General features: G+C 42.6%; 1 protein-coding gene across 1 annotated transcript in view; it reads left to right on the top strand.

The window, feature by feature from the left end:
• The window catches only part of golgb1 (golgin B1), a 125,660-nt gene that overhangs the window by 58,553 nt on the left and 45,643 nt on the right, over positions 1-21,464 (top strand). The gene's annotated exons all lie outside the window — the stretch shown is intronic.

Here is a 21,464-nt window from a genome sequence, read left to right as displayed (position 1 = left end):
TCACTCTCTACCTTTGCTTATTTTTGGATTTGTCATGAGTTAGGAGCAGTCAGAAAATGTCAAGGTGATGATGTTTGAAGCCATCACACTGAGTTTCAGTGGCGCTTTTTAGTAAATCTGTGGCTGACGTCAAGGAGAGTTTGTCCAAATTCATATACGATAAATGGATACAGAAAAGAAAATGTCCAGTGCACAATTCTGCGGTTTTATAGTTTTTAAAAAATATGTAATAAAGATAGAACATGCAAGATAGTGAGGAGTGTTACCTACACACAGAGACTAGCTGTTTACACACTTTGTAAACAATCACTTCATTTAATGTTTTTAGGTTTCCAAAAGAGGCATGCAGTCTTTTTCAACAAATAGAAAGACAATAATCTGGAAAAACTGAGCAATGCAGGGTGTCCATGAAGTCTCTTTACAATTTGAAGAATTTATTACAGAGGCAGTTGATAAGCTATCTTAACCAGATTTGTTTTATTGTAATCAGTGGTCGTCAAAGTTTTTTCCACCTCATTTAATACACCTGTATATGGGCACCATTAGTTGCATGAAGCACATCAAGACGATTTCTTGCCATGTTTGATGTAGCAGAGCCTCATCATTGGTGGCAATTACATCAGAAATCTTTTGCTGCAAGTCAGTAACGTCCTGTATCCTTGTTCGATACACGATATCTTTAACATAACCCCGTAGAAAGAAGTCCAAGCACGGAAGTGATATCTGGTGAACGTGGTGGCCAAGAATTTCTCCATCCCTTGAGGAGTAGCCGTTTTTTAGAGTTTCATTTAACAATGCCTCTTTCGCCAACAGGATATCTGAAAGATGCAATTTCAATGCGATTACAAACTTTAATAAACACTGATTACAATGAAAAAAAATCTGGTTAAGATATCTTATCAATTGCCTTTGTAATAAAGTCTTAAAATCGTAAAAAGGCTTTATGGACACCCTGTATATGTATGTACAGTACAAGCATTTTCTTATCACAGGTCACCAGGACCCCCTTCATCTACTTTTTAACATCAGCACTGACTTTCTGTTATCATTAATCATTCATGAAAAATTATTACACCAATAATTTCCCCCCTTATGAAGGTATGAAGTTCATTCCTATACCGCCACATGCTGAGGCTAAGTGCCTGATCTCGCTCTAACCGCCCTCCCCGGAGCCATATCTGAACCGCGGCTTGTCAAGATTTAGAGAGGAATTTACTGTCAAAGCTTTTTTCACTCTCCCACAACAAATACCAACAGATATTCCTGATAATACATCTTCGGCTATGGGAAAGGCGGTGAGATGAGTGTAATTTAAGGTGCTGTGAAATGACGGTTGAGGCTTTTGCGAGCTGCACCTTTCATGTTTTAGTGGGGCTGAGCGATCAAGGCCTGACGCTGCTCGAGGCATGGCTCTAAGGACGACAGCGTCCGTCCAACGCTTTGAGAAATATCTCAGCAGCTATTTGATGGATTGCTGTGATATTGTGCACGGATATTCATGAAGCCCAGAGGATGAAATGTAATGACTTTGGTGAACTAAGCTGGTTCTTTCATACTTTGAGTTTATGACTAAATACCTGCAAAAATGATGGTATTCCTATTCGTCTTCTTTGCTTGAAGAGCTAATTTTACTGCGTAAGACTTCCTAGTGAGCGTGAGCAAAAAAGGCATCATTGAATAATCCCACAGTTTGCACATTTCACACATAACTTGGAGCGTGTTTTACCTGTAAACAAAGCCTATCTCTACACGCCAGTGAACGCTGGAGGTTCTTGATAAACTTTTGTTCTTCCTCCTGAAAGGTTTTGTTTGACTAGATTCTTTTTTCACATGGAGATAAAATCGTACCTAAACAATTAAAGCTGCCACATGTTTATAGTGGGAGCTGCGGCCTGCTATCAGCTCAGCCTATACATCCCCAGAGTCTATATGCAGTGTGCGGTTGCGGGGCGTTGGAGACGGACTTTGTTGGGCAATGAGAGGAGATCTGTTGCAGCCCACAGGCCCCCTTCACATTCTCTGATGTGGCTTCAAGACTTCCTCGGAAATGCGTGGCCTCCTGGGATAGCACTTAAGTGGTCTCCAGAGTTTTGTGAGCGTGTGCTGGGAGTCTGAACGAGTGCATGAGCCTGTATCTAAGTGTATCTCTGTGTTCTTTCTGCGGCTCTCAGCGTTATTGTTAAACTCTCTCCTTTGATGTGTGGGGATGCAGTTGGCTGGCTGCGGCTTTACGAGGAATGAGGGAGTGTCGCGGCAAACGAAAGGCCAAACCGTATCAACACAGGTGATTTTTCTGGAGGGTGGGGCGTGCTGATAGGAGAAGTTCTACCTCGGAAATTTTACTTCCGCCTCGCAGCTGTGAAATGTACGGGCTTAAAAACGCAATGACACTGTTTTCTCATGAGCTGTTATCAGTCCTATTCAAACAAGGCACCGGCTCATGAGGTAAACAGTGAACTATTATCTTCGCCATCTCCAGTCTGGTGCTCTACGAACAGCCTGAGCTGCTTTAGGGACCACTTTAATGGATAGTAAGTGAGCTTATATGAAGAAAAATGTTAATGTTCATGGTTATTTAATACCATTTGAATTTTTTTTAATGCTTTCCTGCTTTTTGTTAAGTGAATAAGGCTGCCGAGAGGCCCAGCCCCTCTCATCTGCAGCCTGTTATGGCGGAGCAGGAGGATGACATCATGTTGGTCTCGGAGCGGCGGCTGGTAATTGGCTCGCTCTCCTCCTCCAGCGGCACGGGCCAAACAGAACACACAAGTGGAGCCAGGCAATGCAAGTCAGATGCACTGGGTTTTTCCAGAGTGGCTGATGGGGCCTCAGCGCGGACTGAGAGCCAAGAGGCCTCGAGAAAGGGGTGCACCGATCCAACTGTAAATGTCAGAAATGAATGAAGGGCCTCAGCTCAAAATGAAATCTGATATAATGCGCCGCAGGCCAGCCTGTTTGATCTGCTGAACAATCCTCCGCTCAAGCCGTCTGGATAACTGCGCCTGTTCTCCATGATATGACATTGCAAAAGCATTCTCATGTGGAAGCTCTGCTGCTCTCAGCCCACACAATGTTCCATTACAGCGAAGCTAAACGGCTACACCTCTGGGCTGCAGAGGAGCCACAGCCAGCGACTGTTTGTAATATTAAAATCAGTGCACTCTTTCTCCAGTCTGTGGACACTCGCATGCATCACAATGCGGATGTATCACTGAAGACAGATGATGTAAAGTTCCACAAGGCATTACTCTGAAATTCCCAGCACATGTGAATAATGGCCAGAGGATGAAACATCTGGAAATGAGATTAAACCTCTGCAGGTTCAGATGTGCATCTTGTAGATGAAAATCCCATCAGCAGGACGATAGCATGCAGAAACAACTAATCCCATTAGGTTTTTAAGCAGCTATTTGATGTGGCGACATGAGCAAAGCGTAATGGGTTGCAGTGGATGTGTGAATGAGGCCTAAGTCTACCCTGTGGCCAGTCTCACACTCAGCATATGGCCCGGGCAGAGCTGTTGGATACCTCTGTTCTAATAAAGCACAGTCGTTCTCTTTTATGGCGGTTGCTCAGTCATACCACCATGCTTCCTGCTATGTGGTGGTCGAACACAAAAACAGAGGTGTGCTGATCTTCTGATTACACGGAGGATTACATAAACCTCCCTGTTATCATCTATGAGAGCAGTTGTGAGGACATGTTTGCTGTCTAAAGCCTGTGTGGGAAAACATGTGTTCTTGCCGTGTCAAAAGAGGGTGCAGTGCTCAGCGTGTTGGCACGTGCCCGTCCGCCTGCCTGTTGCCTATTGTCGTTTCTTCACACCAGTGACAGATAAATGGGTGTCAGTTGTGAGCGGAAGGTCACGCTGAGCTTGTAGGTGGTGAGAACATCAGAGTTCCTGTCAGGGCCGAGATGCAACTCAGCGTCTGTGGGCAAAAACAACTGACTGAGCAAAATCTGTCTGACGAGCTGCTCTGCTCTCTCTGGAGTGAGTCTTTGAGTGCTTTCACTCTCAGTGCTCTGTCAGGTCCTGCACCGAGCTGTGAAGTTGTGCACTGCAGCAGCACAGCATAGGTGTTGTTGCCATGATGAAATCTGTTCCACACTTTGTGGATTTTGCTGTGTAGAGTATCTTGTGGCCTGAACGACAGATAAGACACAGACGGGTGATGCTTGCAATAAAATTCATGCTGATTTTTGTGCAGTCTTAAAGCAACTTCTCATTTATTTTCAGACAGCACAAAATCTGAAGTCACGCTTGAAGCCCCAATGAAACAGCAGTTAGAGCGTCTTTAGCTTGAGGAAGCACTGAATCATTTTTCAGCTGCTTCAAGCGGCACAAGTAGGATCAAACCCAAAATCGACGCGTTACGATCTTCTGCAGTTGTTGGAGTGAGGATACTAGCAAACAGGTGCCTATACGCATCCAGCAGCAACATTAGCATTACTTTCTGTCATTGCTTCCTGCCACCTGGTAAATCTAAGTCGAGTTTTGACTTCCCTTTTAGCTCTGGTGTGGTTTCCACCAGCTCCTGCGGCTTGTAGTGGTAGCAGCAGTGGCTACTTGCTCATTTGTGGGCCGCAAAACCGAAACAATGCATTAAAAGATGCTAAAGCATTCAATAAAGCACTTAGGAGCTGAGGAATTGTGGGATAAATCTCTATGGGGTGATCACTGTGAGTGCCTCTTTCCCGTTAAACGTCCTCATCGGATTCGTTGTTCACATAAAGATATTGATTGCTTTAATGTGGCTCCTGTGGCTAGCAGTCGTTGTAGCAAGTTGGTAATTTGCAGGCTGTAAATCAAAACAGTACACTGAAAGATGCTAATGCACTTCATAAAGCTGAGGCGAACTGGAGAAATGTGAGATTTTCTCTCTCTGCAACGTTACTTACGGTCATCTGATCCATTGTTGACACAAAAATATTGATTAGTGCAGCTCTGTATCTGAGCGAAATGGAATACGTTGAATAAAACGGGTCAGATTTGACTGGATTGCCCAAAAATGGGTGTGTGTTGCAAGACTGTGCATGACTATGAGCCTCTACTGAAACCATTTACCGTGATAATAATGACTGAGCTTTTTCGCTTCCTGTCATAAGCCAACTGAGGACAGAGAGCTCATTTAAAATGGTCAGGTGTCTGGCTAAACTACACTCGAACTCTACTCGGAGCTGGTCACAGCTTAAGAGGGAAAAAGCCCCCATGCAGCCTCATTTTCATGTTTCATTGCTACTGATGCACATTTCCCAGTACATCCTCTCAGCTGGTGAGCTCGCTGTCGAGGCAGAAACCGCGCCTGAGGGAGGAAATGATTCTAGCATAAGGGAATGTGTTATCATTTTCTCCTTCTTGTGTATTCTCCCTCAACCAGCTGAATGTCATATATTTGTGTTTCTTATCTGTAAGATGAGAAGCAAGCACATTTCACAACTTGGACGGGTTCAGCTTGTTTCTTTCTTTTTTTCTTTTTTTTTTTTTTAGATATGGACACTTCCGTTTGTCATGTCAAGACGATTAGTCCCGACTGGACATGTGTGCCGAGCTATCAAATGTCATGTAGGCTGTTGGTTGGCTGCACAGTGGAAAAGTCTATATCGTGTTCCCCATCCATCAAACGCTGCTCTCTGGAGGAAGCAGGCCCAGCTGTTGTTGGCCATTGATACCTTTGTTGTTCCTCTCTGCTGAACCGCAATAGTCTGCTGCCGTGGCCCTCAGCTGCTGCCTCTTCACCAGCCTGTTAGTTCACTTTCATATTCTGTCTGTTTGCCTCAGAAATTCAGGCCTCTTTGTGTCACAGCTATGTTGCGCTTGGATCTGACTAGATGGCTTCAGATCATCAGCCTGAGACGTGTTCGTGTCAGAAACGTCCAAAAAGAAGCACAGATAGACTGCAGGGGTTGAAAGCTAGAGAAAAAGCGCAAGTTGAGAAATTATTGTTGCATACTTTTCTTAACATCATTTAGATAGAGGGGTTGATTTATGGACAGTTTTGGACACAGCGCATTTCTGTGTGGTAATGATGTTTACATAGTGAAGTAAGAAGTCCAAAAGAGTCACTAAGTTTTGATCTAATAGGTTCTGCATTTGGCTCTGGAGAGCGGATCCATGGTGTTGAATGTAAGGTGTGATGTGGGAATCATGTCCGCCATGATTATATTTGTATTAGCCATAGTCTGAACTCAGGAAACCCGACACAATACAAACATATACAGTTCCCTTCACATCTGAGAACACATATCAGTTTGACAGCCACGACTGCAAAGGGTGGAAAGGGGGAGGCGCACCTTGAAAGCCCTGGCAACTTTTCATGTCTAGCAAACAGCCACATGTGTCAAACTTCTCCTCCCACGCTGCACATTTCACACATTCCTCAAGAATGTTTGCTTTTTTTTTTCTTTACCAGGTCAAGAGAATGAATCCAAAGCTGCATTGTGTGCGCCTCAGCGGCTTTGTGCTGCTTTTGGAGATCATCCTATAAGACAGTTTCATCTTGTGCAATTCATTCTTTGCCCAGTCATCAGTTTTTTCTGCAGTCCGATTGAAAGTCTTGCTTCTCCCAGTGAGTATTTATGTCTTCATGGGCTAACCATAAAGATAGCCTCCCTGTGCTTTCATTTCCTCAGTGACAGTGGGAATCCTGACCAAGGGCTTGAGCTCTGGCCGTGGTTCCAATCATAACATATGCCTCACTACTTCCTGTTATCAATGATTATATAAGGTTCGGAAACAAAGACATCCTAGGTTGTCGGGGAAGCAGCCAACCCTTCGCTGATTTCCATGAGAATGGAATAAATGTGAGTTTTATAGTCGGATGGGTGGAGTTATCTGACTCTATTGAAAGATGTTACTGAAGGACACATCCTTGTTTGAAACGGGACCAAAGTCTCACTATGCCAAGACTTCTGTGTGGCTGTAGTTTTCTCAGCAATGCTATTAGCTAAATGCTAATGTCAGTGTGCTATCATGCTTGCAACGACTACGCTAACATGCTGTTGTTCAGCGGGCACAATATTCATTATTCCTATGTTAGAAACTGATGATTATATAGCAGTATGCACTGATTTGACCAAACAGCCCCATGTGTAGAATCTGCAGTTTGCTACAAAACCCCTGGATGCTCTACTGATTACAGTAAATTTCTGTGTAAATCAGACCAGTCTAACTCACCTACTGTGTTCCATGATGCAACACATGTTCAAAACAACTGTTGCAATGTCAGATAGCAATACTTCTGCATTGGTGTTAGCGAAGAAGAACCGCAAGTACGACTTGTGCTTTTTCTCAGAAAACCTTCCCAATTTACAATTGTGACAACTCTATTTCCTGCTGTAGCAAATGCATAATGTTAGAGACATTTCTGCTAACTACCAAGACATAACATGTGGTCGTAGCCTGCTAAGCTAATGTTTGAAGACAGCAATGTTAACTTCAATCTAACATAAGTTATTTATTAGGAACTGAGCAGGACACAGAGGCTCTTTTCTGGTGTCAAACCAACAATGAAACGCTTTTTAGTGTGATGAAGTGCTGGCCAAAATTAATTTGAGTAATTAATGTCAAGTTTTGCTTGTTAGGTAGCTCTTTAAGGTGGCACATCTTAGTCTCGGCTGTCTAGCATGCTATCATTGGCGTATTAGCTGCAAACGGCAACCTCCAGAGCTGAAAAATGAAGCCAACTTGGAAAACTGCAGTTCTACTAATGTCCACTTGAGACTGGCTCCAACAACTAGGCAGTTTTCATAGATTCCTATATAAAAGTGTCCAACAATACAGTAGAATTAAACATGTCTACAGCCTGATGCAAAAAAAAAAGTTTTAGTCATTGTAGATAATTTCCTTGTTTATGGCAATTGTACAAGGGTGGATTTTTCTACAAGTTACCCATTTAAATTCTTTTAAAACTTAAAGTTAAGCAAAATAAGGAAGTGACAGGTTTTAGTGACATGTCAGTGTTGTCACAGGAAAATGCCAGGCCTTTCTTAGCTTAAATCATGTTCCGTCTCTTTGCTTTTTGGTTTTTGGATGAACTGGAAGTTACTAGATGTCAGGTCCTGCCAAGATGGCAATGTCCATCGTCGCCACACTGAGCTTCAAATCTGCTCTTCAGGAAACAGTTGGTGAGGTTACAGACAGTTTGTCCATCTTTATATACAGGCAATGGTATACCCTAAAAACACAATGCAGCAGAGGTTGATGGGAATATTGCTGTTACAGTGTCACAGGCAGGGAAAGTCAGAAAATCACCTGAGTGGGACATGAAAATTTCACTCAGTATAGACCTTTTCTGCAACAGACATTTTAACTTGTTAAAGCTCGACAAACACAGGTGAAACAGATATTTTTGTGTGTGTTTTGATAGCTCTGTTTCATTCATCGTCCTATTTGTGAGCCAGCATACACATTACCACTACCCTGAAACTAGCTCACCTGCATAGCGTTTCCATTTTTTCCGTTATATTTGTGCTTTTCAAGCCAAAACGTCTTCTGTGAAATATGTCTATAACGGATGAAAATGTTGACCTGATAGTGTCACGAGAGGAACAGTCAGGGGATCATCTCGGAACCATGCATGTTGAATGAATGTACCAAGCTTTTTTCCAATCCATGCAACAGACAAGCAGTCACAGGTACAGGTATCTGAGGTATTACTGTGTAATGTGAAGACTTGTGCACATATTTCTGTTTGAAAACGGTCTGAAGGTCACCACAGTGGGACTTATGGGCAGCGCTGAGGATGCAGATTGATAAAGCCGGAACTTCGGCAGCACTCCCCAGGGACGAGGCCTCGGTCCTGGGAAGCTGTGGCCCAGGATCAAGCAGACCATCGCAGCTTCAGGCCGCAGCACACTGGGAACTCCTCCTTTCCCAGCGTGGGCCGTCGGCTGACATATGAACAACCACTAGGATTAGCTCCGTCTCCCAGACTTTTGGTGGGAAGAATTGATGAGTTTCTCTTCATTGGCTGGAGGCAAGGAGGAAAAGGTTTTCTCTTGGGCGGTAACTATTATTAACAAGCCTGATAGACGGGTAAACAAGGCAGTCCTTGGGAATGTTTAGTTGGATCAAATGTCCTGTTTCCATCAGTGTGAAATGATTCTGCGTGTGTAGCATGTTGTATCATGATCAGTCTGATCCACCTCTCATAGTTCGGGGGGGCTCTTAGCGTGGCAACAAAGGCCCGGTATCTGGTTCTGTAAGCTTGTTATTTGATTAAGACTAATCTCCAGGTTTTGCTTTCAACTGGTTTTGTCTGCAGTGGAAGTGCTTTTCGCTCTCTTTCTGTGTCTAAATTAACGCTCAGCCTGTTCAACTGGATTTTGAGCTCTGTGACCTGAAAAGGGCTGCACCCGAAGTAAGCGTAAGGGGGGGAAGGCATGAGAAAATGCTGAAACAACAATTAGAGAATGCCAATCAAAGGTGAAGATTACGGTTCTAGTGCAATACATTGTCACATATTCTGTGTGTAACTCCTCCCAGTCTGCTCTCTGTGTCCTGAATATAGAAAAACACATCCACAGCTTTGTAACTGGGAAACAAAGTAGCTCAGGCTGATCCATACGACTGTTATTTTTTTTCCAGCATGAGACAGCAAAAAGAACAGTAAATCTGACATATGCTATCCATCTGAATATGCTATATTATAAGCTAAATATCGACATTTTTTCTCCGGAATCACAATCTCCACCTTCAACATTTTTGGGAACTAATTGTTTTGGGTAAAGCACTCCTTCACTTCTTTGAGCTCCTTGAAGAGCCACTGATACAACTCCCACGTCTGTATAGTACATACATGGCTAGTAGCTAGTTAGCTTAGCATAAGGGTTGCATATTGTGCCGCTTTAAATAATCAAAGTCTCGCATGTCCCCTGAATGTGTCTTTACATTTTTCAACTTAAAATATTGCCAAGATGGTTCATTTAACAATGAGCTGTGCAATGCCTGGATGTCGTCTTGATATAAACGAGTAATTTCTCTTTCTGTAGCGTTAAACGTAGCAGAGCTGTTGCTGTTCACGCCCCCTTCAGGAAGAAAACTCTTTCTTAAGTGCTTGATTGACAGCAAATCAGCTTGCATGAATGAAAAGTGTGAGACCAGGACTTAAAACTTTCAATTCATGACATCCAGAAAATACACCCCCCCCCCCCCCCCCCAATATTTTATCATTTCGGACCTTTAACATAATCACTGGAAATAATTTATCTGATTCTGTTGCAAGGTAAAATCCTCCTAAAACCAACATCTCTTAAGCTCCCTAATTAATGCTTCCTTTTCATTCCACCCATACAGCGACCAAAGTAAATCATGATGTGGTGTTCTGCAATTTTTTTAACCCTCCTGTCGTACTGCGGGTCAAACTGGCCCGTTTTAAAGTTTGAAAATGTGGGAAAAATATATATTTTCAACATTTTTAGGAAACATTTTTTTGGTGGAAAAAATAACTGTTAGAAAAATGTTTCTTGAAGAACATTTAGAAAAAAATCAACCAAAATCGCTGGATTTTGGTTGATTTTTTTCTAAATGTTCTTAAAGAAAATATTAGAAGTTTTACTGATATACATGTATCACTTTAGATATTTTTAGGATTTTTTGGGAAGATTTATATTCAATTCTTTAAAAATATTTACAGTTTTTATTTTTTTAATTTTTAAATTTGTATTTCTTTCCAAATTTGGGGATTTTTAAAAAATACAATGTTAAAGGAAACTTTTAAAGAATTTTTAGAATTTTATTCCCGAAGATTTAGCAATTTTTTAAAATGAATTTGGCGAATTTTTTTTTCAGAATTTCAGAATTTTTTTCAGACGAGGCAACAATATTTTTCGGTGTCCGTAAATGAAGAAAACAGGAGGTCCAGCCTTTGTAATCAAAAAAATATTAAGTTAATCAGTGAGCTACAGATGTGTTGGTTTTAGTAGGACTTTATCTTTATACAGGGGCCAGATTTATGCTAAGCTAATTTAAACCACCGCTGCTTCATATCGCACAGGCAGTGTTACTCTGCTTCTCACCTACTGCTTGGCAAGAAAGCAAAAAAGCATATTTTCCAAAAGGCCGGATTCTGTCCTTTAACTGTTTAATTTGTAGGAGGAGGCTTGGGATGAACACAGATTCCATCTTTGTATCAGAAGATTGGCCAATTACTGCGTTTTGTCTCCATTCTTGCACTTGAGTTAGAGATTTCTGCCATGCTGCCCAGTATGTGAAATCGCTTGGCATGATCAGAGACAGGAACGCCCTGGTGGATGCCGATCCCAGCTAATGGGCAGGGCACCGTCAGGCAGGTTGGCTCCTCTGCTCCTCTGGACCTCCACTGGACCCCCCACCCAAAGCAGGATCAAAGCCACGCTGGGCGTCAGGGGACCGGAGGAGTACGATGTTGTCACCCACCCCTGACCACATCATCACCATTCCAGCTCGTATCGTGGCATTTCCTGCAGATAGGCCTGGCATGCCCCTGTTTGTCTTGCTTCTTTTATTCTTGGGCTCTCTGGAATGCCAAATTACACAACATGCAAGAGGAAATATTGGATTTCGCCATCACCCAGAGTGTTTATTTGTTGTGCTTGCATTGCTAACTGCGGTGGCAAACTCAACGCAGGCCTGAGATGGACCAAGAAATTGCTCTGCGGTTGAAGTGAAGTGGTCGTTTCGAAACCGTATCGTGCCGTACAGGCTCTGCTTCCTGCATTTCACACACTCTTCCTTTGTCTTCTGCACATAATTGAATAAATACAGTTTGTTCTGCGAGGCCACGGTCGGCCAAGACTGCCAGAATGTTTCAATTTTAAGACAAAGCCATTACAAGAGAAGTTACCTCACAGAAACAATATTTTCCACCCCCTCTTAGATCTATTAAACTGACAGTACTTATCAGTGTGCATTGATGTGTTTAGTCTGGCTCCAGTTTGTGGCCTGTTTCTCTGTCTGCAGGACCGTTGTTGTGGCAACCTTCAACTTCCATACTGATAGCAGGTTGATTTCCATCCTTCTGTTTGAATGCCTGAGACATTCAGAGGCAAATATGACCCTAAGTCTCCCTGCTGAATTTAATCGAGCAATGAGACCAATGAGGTGAATTAAGTCTGGAGCTGAGTCAGCCATACAGAGGCCTCTTTATGCCGCTGCCGAAGCCGAGGGGGCCCAGGGTTAGCATGCATCACACACAGGAAAACGCCGGGCAGCTCCCAGACAGTCCAGGCCACAGCGGTCCGCCCCTGAATCCCTCTCTGCTCACCGTTTATAAGGAGCGTATCGCCTCGCTAGAGCCGCTTTCAAAGAGCTTTGGTTCACATTGCGAGGCCCCCCCATTTCCTCCTCTCTCTCAGGAGGGAAATGTAAATGTGCAGGAGTGGAAATGTTGCAGAGCCGAAGGGAAGTGAATGAACGAAGAAAGCAATGTTATTTGTGGAACAGTGAGGCCCATAGGCTTAAAATAAACTTACACAAAATGACTTACTGGAAACTGCTCAGCGCTCTGCAGCTGATTAATGCCTCATTTTTCTGTGGGCACAGAGAGTGTTTGAGAGCAGCAGAGAGAGAAAGACTAACTTTTGTTTGATCCAAGGTCATTGAGTGGCCAGCTGCAAGGCCCTCTATCTACCCCTGGGATCTGTCTTCCTATTGGACATCCTGTCTCTGATGAATTGTCACTCTTCTCATTTAAGATCGCACAGACGAAGCCAGTCGCTGCCAGGGGCACGCCCACTCGACCTCGCCGGCCAATGGGGTCGCTCCAGTTGTCCAGCATCCTTCGCACTCGGAAAGCCACAGCTGCCGCAGGAGCTCCTCTGCTGGAATTTTTGTTTGTGTCCTTCCTTCCCTAATCTCTGACCACACACACTTGTTCACTTGTGACAGGCAGCCGCTGCCTCTTGGCCGTGGCCCAGTCCTCCCCCTGGTCTCCTGCACCGCCCTGAGACATCTGTGTGTTGTGAGGCAAATGAGCAGGAAAGCTGGGGGAGCTTCAAGAGTCTGCTGCTGGAACAGAACGAGGGGGCCCCCACAGCGGAGTTATATAACAGAAATCGAGCTGTTTGCTCACATGAAGAGCATCACTCTCTCTTTTTTTTTTTGCAGACGCATGCCGTGCTCACATGGGCGATATTTTACGTGCACGCTCTGCCGTTTCACAGTCATGCAGGAAGAGAAGGGACAGATGTAAATATCATCTTGTCCAGATATGTGAGTGACTCCCACTCAACATGAAGTTTGCTCACTGTGAATTACAGAGGATGTGACCTCACCCACTTAAAATCCAACCTATGCCGCTCGCCGCTTAAGTGTCCCTCCCTGCCCGACATTACTTTTTAAAATATCGTGTTCCTTGAGGACTTTTTCCTAATATTTCAACTTTAGCACTTCTTATAGAAAAGAAAAGCTCTCTGGAGGAGAGTTTGATGACAAGTTCAGCGCCACTGCCATGTTTGTCTGTTGAAGTGCAAAAAAACACAAAATCGAATATCAGATTATTGTTTCTCGGCCTGACAGTCGCCTTTATCTTTTGTTGCTGAACTGCAAAATTTCACCGTATGTCGCGCCTTTTAGCATTTAGCAGATTTTTCCCTCAGGAGGTGGTGGAAACCAAAAACAGAGCTTAACCCTCGTGTCGTCCTGTAGCTCGAAATTTACCCGTTTTAAAGTTTGAAGATGTGGAAAAAAAAATTTTTCTTCTGATGTCCACATTTTCAACATCTTAGGGAAATTTCTGAACATTTTTTGGTGGAAAAAAGAGATATTAAAAATATTTCCTTTAAGAACATTCACAAAAAAATCAACCAAAATCCAGCGAATTTCGCTGGATTTTGGTTGATTTTTTTTGTGAATGTTCTCAAAGAAAATATTCAAAGTTTGACTGATATATATATATATCGAATCATTTTAGATATTTGGGGGATTTTTTTTGGAAGAATTTTACTCATTTTTTTTAAATATTTACAAGCATTCTCTTGCCACATTTGGGGCATTTTTTTAAAATTAAACTTTTAAGGAATTATTGGAATTTTCTTCCTGAAGGTTTTGCAAATTTTTTAGAAATTTGGGGAATTTTTTTTGCTAAAATTTTTGCCTTTTTGTCCCAGACAAGGAAACAATATTTTTTGGTAAATGAAGACAACAGGAGGGTTAAAGAATGTGAATACTGGACTCAACAGCATCAAACACGACTCTATAAGAATGATATTGTTAGATTACTGGACATGGAAATAAGCTGTTTGTTAAAAAGCCACATCAAATCAAAAGTTGGTAACTCGGTGTCTATCATCTGAGTTTAATTTTACTAAACTGGGACCAGCTAGCCAAGCCTGATGTTAATAAAATCTGCCTGAAAGTACCTCCAAAGCTCCTTAATTTACTAATGGAGTCTTTTCTCTAGCAGCAGCCCATAAAATCGTGAATAATTCTTTTCAAATATGATCACAACTTATTAAACAATAATCTTAGAGTCTGCATAATAATCATAGCTTCCCCTTTACAGGATTCCTTACACCAGAGTTGCACATTTTGCAGTTGGAGTCTCAGGCACCTTATAGAACCTCTTTTGTTTAAAGCGTACCCTCTTCCTCTCCCCTTCTCTGTCTGCCATTACTCCTGACTTCATGGTGGAGAATAGGGCAATGTTCTTGGAGGCTCTGGTAGGAGTGAGGGATGCAAGCTGCCGGACGTCAGACTCGCACACGGACATAATGGAGGAGGGGGAGATTCAGCAGCGACCGAGGCCCAACCCGTAGAAAAGAAACCCTCTTGTGTTCACGACCCAAACCAGGCCCGGATGTTGCTATCTGTCCCGTCATTGTCTCCTCAAATGTTGGCATTTGAGTTTGAATGATGGCTTTCAGTTTAGCCAAAACATTCCAAAGACGCGGCGGGGGGAAACACCCTCTTTTCCTGTGCCGATTTGACGACACTCCATTTGTTTTCTGATCTCACTGCGTAGTTGAGTGCAAATTAGCTGGTTGCACCACAGGGTTTCCAATCACATCTGAAGGATTGATGGTGGGAGTTACTCCGGCATTAAGGAAGTGGGATTTATACATCCAAAAAAACATAATTATGAGATGCCGGGTAGAGAAACCACAGCAATAGTTGGGAGCAGCTCCAAACAGTTATTTCTCCTGCCTGATTGGGCTGGAGTTCTCCTGGAAAGCACCTTCTTTGAACCCCTCTGAAGTGAGTGGCAGTGACAGGACGTGTTCCACACCGCTGATAGCATGACCAGAATAGCACGTGAAAGCTCAAGAACATGCAGCCAAGCCTTTACGCCGCCTACGTTTCATGTTTGGGTGTTCAGCCCACTTCCAGCGCGGCGTAATCAGTTGATGTGAAAGCATATACACCCCCTGTCAAAAGTTTTAGGACACTGTCTCATTCAGATAAAGTACAACCTGTCCTACAACTTTGACAGGGGGTGTATCTACCAGATTTGGTACACATATGCAGCACATCAGGCTGAACAAAAAAGTCAGTGACAGCCACATTCCAAACCCAACAGGAAGTGAGCTATTTTGCGTTGAATGTCAGATTTTGCCCATTTTTCATCTTTTTCTAGAGCGAACTCCTCCTAGGGGGAAACTCCAATTCACCTCAAATTGGGCCAGTACATACAGGAGGCCTTAATGATCCAAAGTTATTAAAATCTTTTTCCAAAGTCAAAGGGCGTGTCCGTGGAGGCCTCTGGAATTTTGATCCTTCGCCATGAAATTTCAAATGCTGTGTCAATGCCCTGAACACGCTCCAATCTGCCTGAAACTTTACATGTATGACCAGAGTCCTGCCCTGATCACATCCATGTGATGAAATACACCCCCTGTCAAAAGTTGTAGGACAGGTTCTACTTTATTTGAATGAGACAGTGTCCTAAAACTTTTGACAGGGAGTGTAGTATGCAACCATGTGACGAACAGAAGCCACTTTATCTCCTCCGCTGAGCTGAGCTCCAGCAGCTATCAGTCAGCGCTGGGAGGAGTGTTCACCACTGTTCACACCACAGCATTCCAGCCATAGCATCCTCTTCTCTACTGTCAGTAAACCCAAACAGCCAGCTTGACTCACAGGCACATGGGCAACCTGTAATCAAGCCTGGCCCTGAAAGTGGCATGTAAAAGTAAATCCTGTGTTTATATCCGAGAGAGAGGCCTCCCTCATGGAGCGACTTGCTTGATCTCACACAGGAAACACATAAGATGATGTTAAGCTTCAAACCGAGCTCCGGGATTAAAGATCTTGACTGTCGCCCTCCACCTCTTCTCTCTTTCTTTGTCTCTTTCTCTTGATCTGTGGCAGCCTGCCCATCTCCGGGCCCCTGTGCTCTGGTGGGTTCAGTGGACTGGTATGCAGCAGGAATCTTTGGATCAAGGTGATTTCACGCTCCTCCACGTTTTCCCAGGGCTTTGAGCGCTCTCTGTTACCTCTGTGCCGCCCGCAGCGTGTGATAGCGGCTGACATGTGTTATCATAGGACACATGCACAAACAGCAGCAACGGGGTAAGGCTGCTTTATCTGCCTAACACCTCTGCTTCCCTCAAGTGTCAGTGCTTTGACTGTCTGGAATGGCAGGCTTCTTTGGCCTCTCGCGGAGAAGAGACCCCCTTTAGACGAAAACATCAGCTGGGGGATTTGCCAGCCTCTCCGTGCACGGACAAAAAGGACGACCCTCCGACATGAAATCTCAATTCTAAGATGAATCCTCTCAAACACACACTCCCTCCTTTGAAGTAGAACTAATCTTTCTAACCTTGACATTCCCTCAGAGACAGTTCCCACTCTCACTTCACAGTCTGCTCTCATAATAGCTCCACAGTGCTCCAGTTTTTTTTTTCTCAATGAAACTCCATATCTCATTCAGCTATTTGGTGGCGACTGTGAAAGGAGGAAGTTTGTGAAGTCGTTCCAGTTTAGAAGTGACTCAGTTCAGCCTCTGTCATTTAATAAGACTCAGATTTGCTTTAACTGCAAATAAACTCGCACATGACCGGAAGCAGCACATTTAGAGGCATGAAAAGATTTTTTTGTGGATGTTCTGATGTTTTTTTTCGGCACTCAGAGCCGCACAGAGAAAACACACAGAACTGGAGTGGCCTTCAGATAGCAAAAGTGATAGGAAGCTGGCAACCTCATGACATCCTCTTCTATTACAGTCCTCTCGTTTTACAGATTAGAAGGACAAAACAACAAACACTTTTAGACATCCTGGAGACACCGCAAGCACTCTCTCAAGATTTGCATGTCCATCCTCATACTTTCATCCTCAGGCATGCCACCATGCCAAAGGACTTCCTTTATGGAAAACTTTCCTCTGGAAAGCGATCAACATGCCGTCCACACCCTTTGCCATGAGGATGTCAGCAACATCACACTGTGGACTGCAGCTGGAAGGACTGTGACCTGATTGAAAGGGTTTCAGAGAAGCTACATTCTGACTTTAAGTGAAGGCTATCATGTAATATTGCAGAGCAAACTCATGATCACACTTAGAATATGGAAAATCAAGCTACAGATACAAGACTAAGGCCCCGTCCACACGAAGACAAACCGAGGTCTAAACGCATAAGTTTCTTGCCGAATCTGCGTATCATCCACACAAAGACGGCGTTTTGGGGGTCTGTAAACGATCATTTTTGAAACCAGGTTCCAGATTGGAAAGATTTTGAAACGCCGTATACGCAGCTCCATGTTTACTGGCTATCCGCTACTTTTCAGATACACTCGCGTCATAGTTTCGTATCTTCACTGACACGCATGCGCCACAACGGCAACAACAACAATGGCGGCGTACAGTGTAGCAAATGTGCTGATGAAGCTAGTAACCCTACTGTCCCTGTTGCAGCAAAATCACCACCGAGTTGAACAAACAATTATCGAGGACACAGACTAACGTAGTAGCTTGCCCATGTTGCCCACTCATGCTTCCCGGTTTGGTCTCTGTTTACAACTTTTGCCGCAAGTGCGCATGCCCACTGTTTTTTCTTCTGTTTGCGCGTGTTTCCGTCATATCGTTACAGCGCCCCTAGAGGTCTGTCACGTGTTTTACAGCGTTTCCATGCGTATCGAGTGCATTCATGTAGACGCACACATTTTCTGAGACGCCTTCGTCTTTATGGCGATCGTTTTTGAAACTGTTAAGCGTTTTGTCTTCGTGTGGATGGGGCCTAAGAAGCCACAGACGTGCCGGCAAACCTGAGCGGTAGTGCTCACGATGCTTGCACAACTTTTACGCTGAAACTGATGGCGTGAAAGTTAAATTCTGACCTGATCATTGAGGTGGGGCATACTACTTTTCATCACAATCCATTTCATATTTGCTTGGACACAAATATCAACCTTGTGATTGCACTGAAAGATGTGTCAGTGAAGTCATAAAGATTAATTGTCTGCATGCAGCGATTGTTCAGGGGGAGAGTTGGAGGCCATAAAAAGCCATAAAAAGTCCTGGACTCATGCAGTGATTCATGTCTGTGCCAGATACAGTCAACTATTTTACTTGGCACTGTCAGTCACAGGCACAGAGAGAGTTTTCTTCCTGAAAGGGGTGTGGACAGCAGCAATTAAAGCTACGGACACTAAAACGGCCTGTTAAGGACAGCACTAAAAGCAAGAGTTATATGGTGGAATTAACCAGTTTTGAGGCATATTGAGCTGAAATTTTGAATCACACATTCAAGTCGTACTTCGGCAGGTCGCCGTCTTCATCGTCCTCATCCTCATCGTCCAGTTTGTGTTTGGACAGGTCACCATCTTCTTCATCTTACTCCTCCTTCTCCTGATCTTTCACCACTTCTTTCTTTTTGCTTTCTCTAGAGGAAGACATGCTGCTGTGACTAACATTAATCCATCCAGTAATTGTCCAATACTTCAGCCTGGAGTGTATTAAAGGACCAACCAACCGCCTGATTATTATTTACAGTACTTAGCAAATTCATCAGACCACCGCCCAGTGTAAGGTGTTTGCCCTAAATTAGCAGTATTGCTGATTACCAAAATATATCTTTTTTTTTAATGTTTCTGCAATGGTTATTCCGCTAGTAAGTGCAGGCTCTTTAATCAACAGGATATCTTTAATAATTTACTGTTTTACAAAAAAGGCAGAAAAAAAAATAGCAAAGCACATTATCATTGTTTTTATTGAGATGCCAAATTACAGTTATCTGTTTGCATTCCTGAACAGAAAAGTTTGTTCTAGTGGTTGTGTGTTATTCTTGATTGATTTCTGGCTTCTCAGTCAAATTTAAAAATTCAGTTTGAAATTCCTCACTCCGGTTCAAAATGGCGAAGCGTAGGGAACTAAACTAAATTTCTTTTGAGCACTGTACATCTTTACAATCGTGCTGCTGGCGTGGCGAAAATGGTCACATATCATGTAGTAAACGGTTTGTGACGTTATCGATTCCACAATGAAAATTAAATACATACATAAATATGTAAATAAATACAAGCTGAGATTGCAGCTTGTGTTGCAACTATTTCAGCTACTAGAAGCGACTTATCCAGTGAACTTCGCAGGTAATTCACACATTGTCGCGAATCTTTATCATTCTATTGATAGCTGTTTTGCAGTTTTGTCTGCATTTTGTCTGCATTGTGAGTTAATGTTCCTGTTGTTAACAGCTAAATAACAGTAAGATTTACTGTGAAATAGCAGCTGTAAAGAAATCACAAGTAATCCAGTGTTGTGAGCGAGTTTTTTCCCTTTTGGAAACAAGATCCTCACAAAATTGAGTGGCAGATAACTTTAATGCAGATGGCCGCCTGTAATATAGCAGCAGAGAATATAATGATTAAGTCTGTGTGCTAATGCTGAAATAGAAACCACTAAACTTTTCTGATTTTGTCTCTTGATGCCTCACTGTCCTGTTAGCCACGGCTTGTTTGAGAGAGAGTATTCATAAAGAGGTCATTTTTAAAGTCAGTCCTTTGATTTATTGCAGGGACCTCAAATATTTTGGACCAGCTGGGTGGAGATCTTCAGGCCTAAAGTGCTGATTTATACCATAACTTCATATATTAATGTAAACGGCCTATGATTTGTACTCTAGACATGCAGCACTCTCCCATTTTCTTATTTTCTATTGCAGTAGTAATCTTATTCACTTCATTGCTGCCCTCTGAATGTTCTTTTTGTCCAAACTGTATCTTAAAACATAGTTTTGCCATTTCTGTTGCAGATGAATGCAGTCATTTAACTCCATGAAAACAGCTACGTTTCCTGTTCTTGGTGTGTTTCTAAAGCCCCGACAAACTAGCTGTATTTTACATTTAAAATAACATCTATTTTACTTTCAAACTGTGAGATTTGGGTTCTGTTTTCTTGCAGCTTGTCTACAAGTAATGCCATAAAGATTTTGGTATTTTATAAATCATTACTAATATCACATTTATTTCTTCTTGTATGTTGTTTATATTTCTAGCATTTGTATTTGAAGCTATTATCTCTCACGTGCCATATTTATTTGATTACATGCATCATTGTTTAAATATACTTTTGCATCCTCTGTTTTTGTGCTGTTTCTTTATTTTGCCATTTGTTCTTATTAATGCAGCTGCACTTCATTCTTAATGTTCTGAATCTAATTTGGATTATCTTTGTTTTGTGATTGTTATTCTTATTATTAATGATTCAAAGGAAGGGAAGAGGCTGAGTAGCAGCACCGCGGGCCTGTTCCATAAAGCATGTTAAGAAAAATGACGATTAAAGTCCAACACTTGACTTGAATGAACTCAACAAATCAGTTGGAGCTTAAACGGTTCCACAAAGGTCAGCTGAGGCTCATCCAATCAGGCTAATTCGTTACAGGTTTAAGTAGAAAACACATGGATGATGCAGAAAATGCATAAATGTGTTGCCGTGCTTGGTCCTGATTTGTTTTCCTGCAGCTCGTGGAACACAGAATAGAAAATCAATTAGCCTATTTATCACTGAGAATATTCAGTGGAAGTCATTTCACTTTGAGATGCCATGTTAGAAGTAAGCAGCAGCATTAACAGTGCACTGAGAGGCAAAATTAATACACTAATTTACACAATAATTTTCTACCAGCGCTCCTGTCTTGCATCATTTACAGTAACTGTACTTTGCACCATAGTAAATGTTTATATTCCTCTTAGCTCTTTATTATAGCAACCTGTTACGTTTTGGCTGAAGCAGGCGGCATGTGATTGCCCCATTTTGTGCGGAAGCAGAGTCACATGATACATCAAAGGCCTGTTTATTGTGAAGAAAAAAAGTGGTGCTGAATATCTTTTCAAGAAATACATAGCACAACCCAAAACTGAATCTTATGCATGTGTAATTATAAAGAATTTATTTGATAAAGAGGTAAAGTGACACTGGAATACAGTCACATTTGATTCTAAACTGAAACTGTAAAGATGGTGTAAAAATAATGATACTTTAATCTGATTTAAAAAGCTGTACGCTCACACATTCTAAAACTGTGAATTATTATTTTGAAAATATGTATTTCTA

Source organism: Acanthochromis polyacanthus, chromosome 1 (genome assembly GCF_021347895.1).
Source record: "Acanthochromis polyacanthus isolate Apoly-LR-REF ecotype Palm Island chromosome 1, KAUST_Apoly_ChrSc, whole genome shotgun sequence".
NCBI classification, from domain to species: domain Eukaryota; kingdom Metazoa; phylum Chordata; class Actinopteri; family Pomacentridae; genus Acanthochromis; species Acanthochromis polyacanthus.
Note: the sequence above shows the minus strand (reverse complement) of the source record. Positions and strands in the feature narration are given on the sequence as shown.